Genomic DNA, 14,207 nt, shown 5'->3' with positions numbered 1-14,207 from the left:
AGAAGCCCTCCTTGGACCCGACTGTTTTAGCAAATTATTGTCCAGTCTCCAACCTTCGCTTTGTGGCGAAGGTTGTTGAGAGTGTGGTGGTGCGACAGTTCCCCCAGTACCTGGATGAAGCAGTCTATCTCGATCTGTTCCAGTCAAGGTGTTGGTGACCACCTTTAGAGCGCTCCACGGCTTAGGGCCGGGATATTTACGGGACCGCCTTCTGCCACCGAGAGCCTCCCACCGGCCAGTATGCTCCCACAGAGAGGGGCTCCTCCGGGTGCCGTCGGCCAAACAATACCAACTGGCAGCCCCCAGGGGGAGAGCTTTCTCTGTGGGAGCACCTGCCCTCTGGAACGAGCTTCCCCCGGAGATACGGACAATTCTGGACTTATGTACTTTTCGTTGGGCCCTCAAAACCTTTTTATTTCATCAAGTCGGGCTGGCCTAATCTCCAATTGTGTATTTTAATTTGGATTTTAATGGGGGATTTTAACTGTCTGGCCAAATTGTTTAATTGATTTTTAAATTGTTTTTATATTTTGTATTTGATGTTTTTTTACTTCTGGCTGTTCACCGCCCTTCGGGAGAAGGGCGGTATATAAATTTAAATATTAAATTAAATATTAAATATTAAAATTAAATCTGGCTCGCGGGGCCACCCTGGAAACAGTAAAGGAAACATGGTGCCTCAGCCTGGGCTCCTCTGGTGGACAAGAGTTTGGCGCTCTCCCTGGTCTTGCTTTTTTCCGCTGAAGACAATGGACCCCCCCCCAGCCCTACCCGGGCCACCACAGACGCCCCCAGCATGAATAACATCGAGCTGGCCATGCCCACCCCGCCCCCCGAGGTCAAACACAACCCTGATGTGGCCCTCAATGAAATCTAATATGACACTCTGATGAAGAGGCATGATGGCACTCAGCAGTGATGCTTGCATCCAAGGGAAGCAGACACTGTGAGTTCTTCTGAGTATTCTTATTTGGGAAAGATAAATGGTGCTGGGAATTGGATTCAGGGGAGCATTTTCTTCTTAAAGCTGCAGCTGATCTGTCTGAAAATGCAAGTATGATATAACTTTTGTTGTTTGTGACGTGATAACTTAAGATGAGTGTGATAGTTATATTAGATTAGAATTCTTTATTAGTCAAGTGTGATTGGACACAAAAGGAATTTGTCTTTGGTGCATACGCTCTCAGTGTACATAAAAAGAAAAGATACATTCGTCAAGAATCATAAGGTACAACACTTAAGGATAGTCATAGGATACAAATAAGCAATCAAATCATTCTAGGAAACAATATAAATCGCAAGAATACAAGCAACAAAGTTACAGTCATGCAGTCATAAGTGGGAGGAGATGGGTGATAGGAACGATGAGAAGATTAATAGTAATAGTAATGCAGCCTTAGTGAATAATCTGACAGTGTTGAGGGAACTATTTGTTTAGCAGAGTGATGGCATTCGGGGAAAAACTGTTCTTGTGTCTAGTTGTTCTGGTGTGCAGTACTCTATAGTGTTGTTTTGAGGGTAGAACCAGTGGTGGGATTCTGCCGGTTCTAGGCGGTTTGGCCGAACCGTTTGTTAAATTGCTGGCTTGCCCCGCCCCTTGCCTCACCCCTCCGCACCACTGGGTGAGGCAAGCCAGCAATTTAACAAACGGTTCGGTGTTTTTTATAATTTTATTGGCCTCGCACCTGCTGCGGGGCTTCAAAGGGCTGCCCTACAGCTGATCAGTGTTAAAAGAAAACAAATGAGTAGACCGACGCCTGCAAAAATAAATGGGTAGACCCAGTGGTGGGATTCTACTTCGGTAGAACCTGTTGTTAAGTAGTTAAGCCAGTGGTTGCCAAAGTAGGCGGTACTGCCCCCTGGGGGGCGGTGGAATGCCTTAGGGGCGGTAAGAGGCAAGGGGGGTCGGCAGGAGGGGCTAAGTGGCAAGGAGGGTGGCCCCCACTCTTTGGCCTGTGCTTCGCAGCACTTACCTCCTTGCAAGCAAACAGCAAGAAAAAACAGCCCCTTCAGCTTCAGCATCCTTTAATTAGCACAAGTTGATTAGATCGGCCTCCCGACTCTCAGCTGATTTGCTCTCAGCTGTTTTGCCAGGGCTCTGTTGCTATCTGCAAAGAGTGCTGGAGCAGATTTTTTTCCCCCTAGCTATGCTGAAAAAGCGAAACTGGAAGTAAAGCAGGGTCTTGGCTACAACGTGACAAAATGAGGCAGAGAGAGATTTCTTTTTCTTTTTCCTCACCAAAAAAGGTAGGTGCCAAACTGCAAACAATGGGAAATTTAGGGCAAAAGAGGAGAGTTCAAGATTTTAAAATACAAAAGAAAAAAAGCTCTATTTAACTAGGGAATTGTAATAATTGAGATACTATTAATTGTATATTGTGTTGAAAGCAGAAATGGTTAAGTTGGAGGAATATATGGGGGAAATTATTTGGTTTATTATTATTGGTAAATATAATTAATTGATTTATAAGAAATTGGATTGCATGGAAATAATTGAAATATTCATGTTCATATTGATTAATATACAAAAAAGATAGTTATATAACTAATTGATTTATATTAAAATGTTGAATTTGTATTAAACAACTGTAATATTACATAATTAACCAATGTGAGGATGGATATAAAAATAGATGACAATGGGAAGAGGTATAATATAGAATAGAAGGGAAAATTGAATTTGATTAAGATTAGAGATGAGGATGAAGGGTAATATTGGTTTTTTAAAAAAAATAGATGAGGAATAAATATGGCAAAAAGGAAATATAGAAATTGTAAATTTAATTGAAATGACTAAACACTGTTTAAATTTGTGAACCGGCCAAATACTCTGTTCAAAGAAAATACATTGTAGGTTTGTATGTGTGTTTCTAATTATTGCTATTTATTCATATTTGTTCTCTTTTATTCTTTAAAGTTTAACAATTCATTCTTTATCTTAATATCTTTATATTTGTTTGGGGTTGGCTTTCTTCCCTTTCATCTTTTTTATTGTACAGCAATCTTTCTTCTCAAACCTACCACCTCTCTCTTTTCTTTCCTTCTTACTTTCTCTTCCCCCCTCTTCTTCTCCTCCTTACTTCCTCTTCCTTTCTCGTTCGCCTCCTCTCTTCCTCCCTCTCTTACCCTTATTCCTACTCTAATTTCCCTTCCCTTTCTTCATCCCTCTCTATTGCTGTATCCTTTTATGCATATGGACTACTCAGAGGGCTAAAAAAGTTATTTCTGACTGGTCCTCGCAGTTTTGACCAGTCCTCAAACTTACGACTGTCCTCACATTTTATGTTTTTGCCCTATCTTGTCACCATGGTGAAGAGAAGCAGTTGTGAAATGAGTGACACGGTTGTTAAGAATGCTGCAACGGGCATAAATGTGAGGATGGTCATGAGTGCGAGGACCGGTCAGAAATGACTTTTTTCAGCCATCTGAGTAGTCCCTATGCAGATGCCACGCCCACTGGTCACATGGCCAGCTAGCCACGCCCACCCAGTCACATGGCCAGCTAGCCACACCCACCCAGTCACATGACTACCAAACCACACCCCCAACTAAGCCACGCCCACAGAACCAGTTGTTTAAAAAATTGAATCCCACCACTGGGTAGAACAGTGGTGAAATGTAAAATTTGTTACTACTGGTTCTGTGGGCGTGGCTTGGTGGGGGTTAATGTGATGGTGGGCGTGGCCAACTTTTTTTTTACTTTTAAAACCATTTTTTCTAGAACCTCTTCAGCCAAAGAGGTTGTAAAAAAATGCTTTTAAAAGCCTCTGATGATCAGGCAACTCAGCTGGGATCGTCAGAGCCTTTTTAAAAGCATTTTTTCTATAAACTCTTCAGCTGAAGAGGTTGTAAAAAAAATGCTTTTAAAAGCCCCTGATGATCCCAGCTGAGCCGCGCAATCATCAGAGGCTTTTTTTTTTTACTTTTAAAAGCATTTTTTCAGCTGAAGAGGTTGTAGAAAAAATACTTTAAAAAAAAAAAGCCTTTGATGATTGTGCGGCTCAGCTGGACATGGGGGGAGGGGCACGGATTTTTGCTACTGGTTCTCCGAAACACCCACCACCATCGTTATTGGATTTATTTATTTATTTATTTAATTTATTTATTTATTTCCAATTTCTATACCGCCCTTCTCCCTAAGGACTCAGGGCGGTGTACAGCCAGAATTAAAAACATGCAATACAAATATTAAAAACAATTAAAATATATATAAATTTGGCCCAAAAATTAAAAATCACTACCAATTAAAACATTTAAAAATTTCTTTTTAAGACAGCCCGGCTTGCTGGAAAAAATGGGTTTTAAGGGCACGGCGGAAGGCACTGAGGTCTTGGATTCTCCTTATCTCTGGGGGCAACTGATTCCAGAGGGTAGGTGCCCCCACAGAGAAGGCCCTCCCCCTGGGGGTCACCAGCCTGCACTGTTTGGCTGATGAAACCCCGAGGAGACCCTCTCGTGGGAGCGCACGGGTCGATGGGAGGTCGTCGGTAGCAGCAGGCGGTCTCGAAGATAGCTAGGCCCTATGCCGTGGAGCGCTTGAAAGGTGATGACCAACACCTTGAAGCGCACCCGGAAGACCACCGGGAGCCAGTGCAGCTCACGCAGGAGCAGTGTTACATGGGAGCGCCATGCTGCTCCCGTCACTACCCGCACTGCTGCGTTCTGGACCAGTTGGAGCCTCCGGGTGCTCTTCAAGGGGAGCCCCATGTAGAGAGCGTTGCAGTAGTCAAAGCGAGAGGTGACGAGGGCATGAGTGGCTGTGCACAGGGAATCCCGATCAAGAAAGAGCCGCAACTGGCGAATCAGGCGAACCTGACAAAAGGTCCCCCTGGTAACAGCCATCAGATGTTCCTCCAAGGACAGCTGCATATCCAGGAGGACTCCCAGATTGCGAGCCCTCTCTGTGGGGCCAAAGACTCGCCCCCAATAGTCAGTGATGGAGTCAACTGACTATATCGGGATGCCGGGAGCCACAGCCACTCAGTCTTGGAAGGGTTGAGCTTGAGCCTGTTCCTCCCCATCCAAATCCGCACAGCCTCCAGGCACTGGGACATCACTTCAAGGGCATCGTTGGGGTGGCCTGGGGTGGAGATGTACAGCTGGGTGTCATCAGCGTACTGGTGGTATCTCACCCCGAAGCAACGGATGATCTCGCCCAGCGGCTTCACATAAATGTTGAACAGAAGGGGCAAGAGGACCGATCCCTGCGGCACTCCACAGACGAGAGGCCTCGAGGTCGACCTCTGCCCCCCTGCCAACACAAACAGTGACCGGTCGGAGAGAAAGGAGGAGAACCACCGCAACACGGTGCCTCCCACCCCCAACTCTTCCAGCCGGTGCAGCATGATACCATGGTCGATGGTATCAAAAGCCGCTGAGAGGTCTAACAGGACCAGAACAGAGGAGCAACCCCTGTCCCGAGCCCTCCAGAGATTGGGCGATCTGGTCCGAACCAGGAGTATTTCACCCCTGCAGTAGAAGTTGAAACAATTTATCTCCAGGATGGAAGGGGCCTGTAAATATTTTCACAGCCCTCTTTTTGACTCATGCAGTATAAAGATCATCAATGGAAGGCAGGTTGGTAGCAGTGGTGGTTCCTCCCAGTTCGGTCCGGTTCGGCCAAGCCGGTAGTGGTGACGATATGATGTCACCGACCCCCCCACCCCCCCACCTTATTCTTACCTTTTATTTGGTCCCACCCCAATCTATTGCTGCCTCCTGAGTCCCAGCTGATGACTAGAGGGAAAAAAACTGTTTAAACTCTTGCCGCGGGGCTTCAAAGGGCCGTCCTACAGCTGATCAGTGTTAAAAGCAAACAAACGAGTCGGGTCGTAAGTGCGAGGACTGGTCGTAAGTGCGAGGACCTTCCAGAAATAACTGACCAGCTAGCCACGCCCACCTAGTCACATGACCTCCAAGCCATACCCACAAAATAAGCCACACCCACAGAACCGGTAGTAAAAAAAATTTAGAACCCACCCTTTGTTGGTAGTAATTGTTTTTTCTGCAGTTCTAATTATCCTCTGAAGTCTGTGTCTGTCTTGTTGGATTGCAGAACCAAACCAGACAGTTATAGAGGTGCAGATGACAGACTCTATAATTCCTCTGTAGAATATATTTTCTAAGGCTTGCTGGCCTGTTTGTCATTTCTAGCTACCAGGGCAAAGCAGAATAACAGAATTGGAAGGAACCTTGGATTTCTTCCAGTCCAATCTCCTGCTCAAGCAGAAGACCTTACATGTGTTAGAGAATGTTGAACTTTATCTGTTACTTGGTAACTGAAAAGGTAGTTCTGCTACCAGGCAGGATGTGTTAGGTCCAGCATCAACGTATACAGTATTTATTACATATATGGATCCTCAAAACCTGAAAACTCATAGAATCCCATGATAAAACAGTGAAAATGGAACAATGAATGTTCAGTCATTAAGTGGTTGTGCCTCTCTCTTCTGTTTTCAGAATATATTACATGGGTCACCCTAGGGAACTCAGAAATTAAATTTTCTGGGATCAAATCTGGAAGTAGAGCAGATTTGCTTCTGAAGCTGACAGCTACCGTTTCAGTGTTCCCCATCAGCCTCAGTTACGGTCCATTTGACTGATTGAAAACAAAAAAGCACGCTCCAGCCTCATGTTTCTGAGTGAAATAATCCTTCTGCTCTATCAATTCACTGTGGTATGTGGAAAGAGATTGCTAAAGTAGAAATTAGAATTACAAATGAAGCTATAAAAATGTCTGTAAGCTGTTTTTTTTTTCCTAAAAAGAAATCCTTCTGATGTTGAATCCTGATTATAATTGCACAAGAGTATTCCATTCAATGTTTTTCAGATCCTGTAAGCAAGGATCATTTGTCTACTAACATGAAGTTGGAACCTCCAAACGAAATCTAAATCATGGGGAGAAACTGTTTTTTAAGGACCGGGATCCTAATTTGCTCTTCTTGGAATTACTGTACCAGTTTCAAAGTAGCCTGTAGTAAAAGCATTTTATTATTTATTAAGAGTTTCCATATGTTCTGAGACATGACTGGTTTGTTTCTTTTTTCATTTTTCCCTCTTGCCAGCTAAATAAATAGGGTTCTTCCCTATCCCCATTTACTAAGTTTTTCACTGATTTCATCTCCTTTTAGAAAACAAAATGATCAGTAGATTGAAAAAGCACACAGCATTATTCTCCCAACTGCTTGAAGTCCACCAAAGATCACGAGGAGGGAATATGGAGTTAACACTGTTAAAAGGAGTAGACAGGTATGGAAGTTAAAATTTCTCTAAATTTTAAGGAGCCTATGATGGCATCATCTGTTCTGCGTGATCTCAGGAAAAAATTAGAAGTAACAGATAGCTGCATTGTCTGCATACATACCCACCCTGAAATACCTTTTGTGCCTTTGAATCTAAGGTGTTGCGCAACTGTGGAACAAATTCAAAATCTGAATCAAAAGCTGCTTCCTTTTCCACTCTCAAAGAAGCTGAAGTCATAGACATCACCGCTAATGTTTGCCCATAAATCTCAGTGGTACAGGTCCATTTCTTCAACTGCCCTTTTGTAATACTGCTTGTTAATATCTGCTGTGATTGGCATGCTGTTGGTTCCTCAATTAAACAGTTGAGGGACCCAGGAGGTGTGGCTTCTGTCTCTACATCTGCCCTCTGGTACATCATTCCCTCCAGGATCTGAACACTCCCAATCTTGCTGTCCTTCAAGACAGACTTAAAGACCTGCCCTCCCCATGCAATGGGTCAGGACATTATATGAGCTGATCATTAAGAATGTAGTATTGGAAACTGATGTAGTCTCTTCCCACTAGCCTGGTCATTTTTATTTTTATTTTACATGCTGACAGTACCGGTATATTGTTTAACCCTTTTTAGTTATCAAAAGTTTTGTGACCAGTGCAGAGGTGGGTTTCAGGAGGTTCTGACCAGTTCTGGAGAACCAGTAGCAGAAATTTTGAGTAGTTCGGAGAACCAGTAAATACCACCTCTGACTGGCCCCGCCCCCATCTATTCTCTGCCTCCCAAGTCCCAGCTGATAGGGACAAAATTTTGCAGTATTCTTCCCCTGGAGTGGGGTGGGAATGGAGATTTTACAGTATCCTTCCCCTGCCACACCCACCAAGCCATAACCACCAAGCCACACTCACAGTGGGTGGTCACAAAAATTGAAATACTGTAGTAAATAAGGAACAGTGAAAACAATGGCTAACATTGGAAAGCCATGACACCAGAATGTCAAGAAGAATCCTATAATCATATATAAAGTGTTTAAAGACAGGAAGGAAGATAAAATCAAGAAGTATAGGGATAGATTAAGAGGAAAAGCAGGGAGGAGAAATCTCAGGAGTGACAGACCAGCTTTGCTTTAATGATTCCAATCCAAGGAAAGAAAGTGTGAAAAGAATTTGAAGTGAAACTGCTAACTTCTTTGAAAAGAGCAGCTGAATAATTGAGAGTATACAGATTCACAAAGAAAGGAAGAATTCTGCGTATCCTAATGGGATATTGATAAAGACTTCACGTCAACTGGTTTGTTAACGGATGGTGGGCCAATCAAGAAAGAAAGAAAATTGTTCTTCTTAAAGATGTTTTCCAGGCGCAACTTACTATCCAGAGTTAAGATGGGCAGATGGCAGCCCATATGTAGCATTTCATGGATGTTCATAACCCTCCTGCAACTTCCAATTTTGCTGATTACTCTTTCTAGATACTGCAACATGGCTGCCGGTTACGTGAAATTTCCTGTATTGATAAATCCCATGTTCATTGCAATACAGAAACCAAATTATTTGACACTAGGCTCTGAGTGGGATCTGTGATAAGAGAACAGAGGTTTTCATGAAACTGGCACCTCCCCAACACCTACCCACCCCAGAGCCTTCTCAGAACAGAAGACAAAGTATCTGCTCTGACTTCTTCACTATGAAACCTCAACGGTCACCAGACCTTGTTGCAAACCAGCAATAGGTCAAATATAGCATATCAGGGAAGGAAGAGATTTTAACTATGTGACCTTAGCAATCTCAATGACATTAAGAAAGCACTGGAAGAACAGTTATCTGCGTGTATCCCCTTTCAGCCTTGCAAGGTAGTCCAGACAAGAAGCACCCCTAAAAGTACTAGCTCTAATATTGTAAAGTTACATTAACAGAATCTTGCAATCTGAAAGTACCTTTCTCTTCGCTGCCCCTCACATTTACAGTCCCAGAAACTAGGAAGGGTCCCTACTGAGACACTTGCCACCCCCCCATTCTTTTTGCAGACTTAGTTGCTCTTCTCCGACTGTTTTCTTGAGTAGTCTGCAGCTCTTTCTCCTGGCTCCCAAGGCCATCCTCCCATATCATTACGTCCTCTGACCTCCATTAAGTATCACATGCAACTCTAGAGCAGTGGTCCCCAACCTTTCCAGGTTTGCGGACTGGTGTGGGGGGGAGAGGGGATGGTTCTGTGTGAGCGGCAGATGAGCAGCATGCACACGCAATTCCATTTGTGAGTGTGGCGGGCATGCTCGCCAGCCGCTTGTGCAAATGGAGCTGCAGCGCATGCACAAGGGCTTGCCCATTGCTCATGCAATTAGAGCTCTGCTCATGCACTCGCCTGCTGCTTCCGTAGCCCGGGTCTCAATGGGCCACGGCCTGGTAGTGGGCTGCGGCCCAGGTGTTGGGATCCCAGCTCTAGAGACAAAAAGATTGTCAGGGCACAGAGATTCTGTAATCTTGCTTTTGGCCCCATCCCATAATTTTTTGATGAGGGTGCTTTCTGAGCTTGCTTGTTTTCTTGCTGATGTTTCATTATCCAAACTAGGTAACATTATCAGTGCTAGTGAATTTTGTGAAAATGGCTTTTTCATAAATACATTCCTGGATGCTTTCTACAAGCATTGTGTCTTCTTGCATTAATAATTCCTGAAATTTCTGCTTAGCTATCTGTTCATTTCCATTTTGAGCTGTTCATTTCCATTTTGTCAAATATAATTTAGTGAATGATCACTGATTAAAGTATTTATTAAAGGATAGGAAGCATCAAATCAGGGTCTCAGATGATAAGGCTCGGAGCTCGGAAGCCCGTTTTCGCTGGCAGAGCACTCAGGCCACCACAGGCACCCCCAAACATGAGTGATGTCAAGCTGGCCACGCCCACCCTGGCCCTCCAAGGTCAGACACTACCCTGATGCTGCCCTCAATGAAATCGAGTTTGACACTCATGTTCTAAGAGATTTTCTATCCTTTTATTCTTATTTGGGCCAGTCACTACATTTCAACTTATAATTTCTTTGGATGGTAATTGTGTAGATAATTTTCAATTCCATGGAAGAAGATGGAATAAAAACATAATATACCACATATTGTCTCCATATATGCCTGTATTTTTCAAGTGTGGTACTCTACATTCCTGTCTCTGAGGAAGCAGATGAAATGGAAAATAAGGAGATTTGTGCTGTTCACGTGAAGCCCTCGTGGTTCAGCTGGGCTATCTTTATTTCATCTTACGCTTGACCAAACTGGATAGCTAGTAAAGTTAGATTGCTCTCTTGCCACCTCATTTGCTCCTCTGATTATTCTCTCCGGAGCAACAGCTAGTCTTTTTAGAATGTGTCCCAAGGTAGCTCTCCAGGGAAAGAAATATGTTACTACCTGCTTCAGCAGATGTAGCAACCGTCCTGCCTAGCGAGGTTTTATAGGGAGTAAACTAAGCAAACAGAGGACCGTCTGTTATTTTCGGCTTCGTGGCTGAGATGTAGATTATATCATTACGGTCCAATGCCATTCACCAACTCTTCTGTAAGTTAGATGGTGCTTTCTTTTTAAGTGAAAGAGTGGAAGTTCTGCCCCAACCTCCTTCAAGCACACAGCTTTCGAACTTTCTACTTATGGGGAATACCTTTTCACAGTCCAGGCAAAGACAAATCTCTTATTTAAAGGTTAATCACAGGTGAGTCTTTCTACCTGGCAAGCTCAGCATTGCGATGGACACATGGACAGAATGTCTTACTCCTCTCCCTATGAATTTGTCGGGGTGACCATCTGTTATTCATCCATTCTAGTAAAACCAAAAAGCCAACATTGAATGCTTACATGTTTGTGGCTTGGGAATTCAGATGGGGATGATGAGTCACAAAGGATATATTTTAAAAAAGCATATCTCCCCAATCAGTTTTTCTCCCACTTAGGGGAAAGTTTCACCTTCCTGAAACTTCACAACTAGAAGGGCTCAGAGTGCATTCCAGAGTAAAAATGAAACTGCTTGTTCAGGAAATAATATCTCTAACTCTGCTACGTGTCCAACCTCACCCTACCACCTTCCAAGAAATCTGCACATATGTTTCTCAAGAACTTAAGTCACATTCCAGTTCTAGAAGGGCACTGGCCAAGGATGTGAAACTTCACCTGTACAAGGTTATTTTTACCGTAATATGACATGACAGACCAGTGAGTTTCAATTGAAGGGGGAAACTAGAAATGATAAATTTCCAATAAAGTTTATTTAATTTTACAAAGCCCCCTGGTTTAGGAACATTAAAGAAAGTTTCAAAACATCTCAGGGTTACAAAAATAGAGCAACAGGATAAGATTCACACATCGTTCTATGGCACAGTTTGCTGATTCATGGCTTAATGCCTGGGTAGAGGTACAAGTAGATGGCATATAAAAATATTTGTAATAAATAAAATGTTAAGCCAAGGGTTGTCACAGCATCTCTCAGGGGTGACACAGGGATGTGAAAAACATCTGTTGATATCAGCCGCACTAGGTAGATTTGAACAAAAAATCAAAGCTAAAGTTACTTTTATTGAGATGGGCAATAATAACAATAACACCTTGCAAGGCTGATTGTATTATCCATCTCCTTCTCAGGGAGAAGTGAATCAGAGAAATGACTTTTACCAAATTTTATCTCATTGTTCTTGACTTATTAAACACTTCAGCCTCTTTTATCTATGTAATGGTCCCTGAATAAGGAGGGTCATTTTTTTTATTGTTTACAGTCAACCCCTCCCCCAAATTAAATAACAATGTGGGCTCTCCAATGGGAGTACAGTGGTTTAATGCACCCTGTAATTAACACAGCTGCCTGCAATTTCTGCAGATTCGAATCTCTCCAAGGCTCAAGGTTGACTCAGCCTTCCATCCTTTCTAAGGTAGGTTAAATGAGGACCCAGTTTGTGGGGGCAATAAGCTGACTTTGTATAAAAATATACAAAAGTATGAAGGCTATTGCTTAACGCATTGTAAGCTGCCCTGAGTCTCCGGAGAAGGGCGGCATATAAATCAAATAAAAATAAAAATTAAATAAATAAATTGCACAAAATATTGAAGTTGAGATTGTTGAGACCTCGTGTAATGTGATGATTTCACCATCTTTTCCATTTAAATTGTGTGTGTGTGTGTGTGTGTGTGTGTGTCTCCCCGTCCTATCATACAAGGCTAACTAATAGTTCAGGAGGCCTGAAATGTTTCTCACTCCCTGCATGGGAGTTTTAAACCACAGTTTACAAATTACAATGGCTGGATCCAGGCAATGCACCAAAGCAAAATCAAGCTAATTATATTGTGACATATGTGAACCCATCAAGTCTAAAAAAAACCACTATTTTATATAATCTTCAATCAACCAGGCTGTGCTCTCTCTCTCTCTCTCTCTCTATATATATATATATATAGCATCCATTCTCAGCTAAACTTAGCCCTGTTGCTTTCTGCTGTTAAGTTTGCATCTCTTCCTTAAAAATTGCTTCTACTTTCAGTCTTCTACCCCACACTTCTCTAGAGAAATATAACATGCATGAAATAGAATTTGCTGACTCATTCTGGGAACCCACTTAACCAAAGGAAAATATTTCCCCTTCCCCATCTTTACAATAAAAGTCAAATAACAATATTCCATTTTCATATTTACAAGACAATTCCACTGATGATGTCAAAGGGATTTTCAATCATATAAAGTATGCATTGTATGTAGCCATTGTACTGATATATGAAGGAGATTACTCATAAAATAAGCACAAAAATAGCAAGTAGGAAGGCATTTCAGGCAGCAGCTGTATTCCCATCCTATTTCTAACTTTAGTATAGCAGTTTTGCAGTGATCAATTTGCTTGATAGTTTTGGCAATCAACAAATGCATGCAAGAGAATGGGAGACGTTCTGGGGAAATTTGAGATGCTTCCTCCTTCTCTTGAGAGCCCCATAGTTTGAGATGAAGAAGAGGTACATTTTCCCTTGCTTTCTTCATGACCAGCAGGGAAATTGAGAGGGGTGGGGGGTGGAAGGAAAATTATTCTATTCCTCCAACCTGAAAACATTTTAACAGAAGTGTACTTTAACAGAATAACAGAGTTGGAAGAGATCTTGGAGGTCTTCTAGTCCAACCTTCTGCTCAAGCAGGAAACCCTATACAATTTCTACTTCTGCACTTTTGCAATTCCTCCAGTTAAGAAGCTAGAAACCTGCCTTTATATGTGGACCACAAATTAGGGACTCATCTTTTAACAAGCATGAATTACAAGGTCCTACCTTTGTAACAGATTTGTAATTTCTGTTGGCTTAATTATAATGCTGTTCAGACAACCACTTTCCTATTGTAGCCAATGGGTCTTCCCATTTTTTTTCTCCTATATGTGGGTTTCAGCAATGAAATAAAGCAATATCTAGGACATTCTAGGCTATGTACAACTAACACATTAAAAGTTGTTTTTTCCCCAATCTGCACGGACAGCATTTACCTTTGCTCTGTAAAAACAGATGAGGCACACTAACAGCACCACTGTAAATAAACTCATCAGTTTGCTCATTCTCCTAGGCTTTACAAGGCCACAGGCTCACTCACTCAGTTTCTGCGTGGACATAAGTGCATTGATTAATTGATGGATGGACTAACAAATTGAGTTAGTTGACCAGGTAAGACAGGTGTTTTGGTTAACCTGAGAACATAAGCAGTGGCATACTGGATCAGAACCCTGGTTCATCCGATGCAGCAATCTTTTCTCACAGTGGCCAAACAACTGCACAAGCAGATGGACTTCAGAGGCAATCCACTGCCTTCAAGGTTAATAGTCACTGATCCCCACAATTTCCATGAATTGCCTCAACCCATTTTTGAAGCCAGCCAAACCTGAAAATTAGCCTATGACCATCAATTCACTTAATTCTGTTCTGGCACTCATTCCAGAAAAATCAAAGTTGGTAAAACGTTTTAGCCCCAAGGGCAAC

At 42.6% G+C, this 14,207-nt stretch overlaps 1 long non-coding RNA gene across 1 annotated transcript in view; it reads left to right on the top strand.

Moving 5' to 3' along the window:
- The window catches only part of LOC117661128 (uncharacterized), a 52,962-nt gene that overhangs the window by 18,627 nt on the left and 20,128 nt on the right, over window positions 1–14,207 (top strand). Inside the window, exon 3 of the long non-coding RNA XR_004589886.2 lies at window positions 7,131–7,248. This is a non-coding gene — a long non-coding RNA (uncharacterized LOC117661128). The remainder of the gene's footprint in view (window positions 1–7,130; window positions 7,249–14,207) is intronic.

Source organism: Pantherophis guttatus, chromosome 3 (assembly GCF_059756535.1).
Source record: "Pantherophis guttatus breed Tessera chromosome 3, ASM5975653v1, whole genome shotgun sequence".
Classification (NCBI taxonomy): domain Eukaryota; kingdom Metazoa; phylum Chordata; class Lepidosauria; order Squamata; family Colubridae; genus Pantherophis; species Pantherophis guttatus.
Note: the sequence above shows the minus strand (reverse complement) of the source record. Positions and strands in the feature narration are given on the sequence as shown.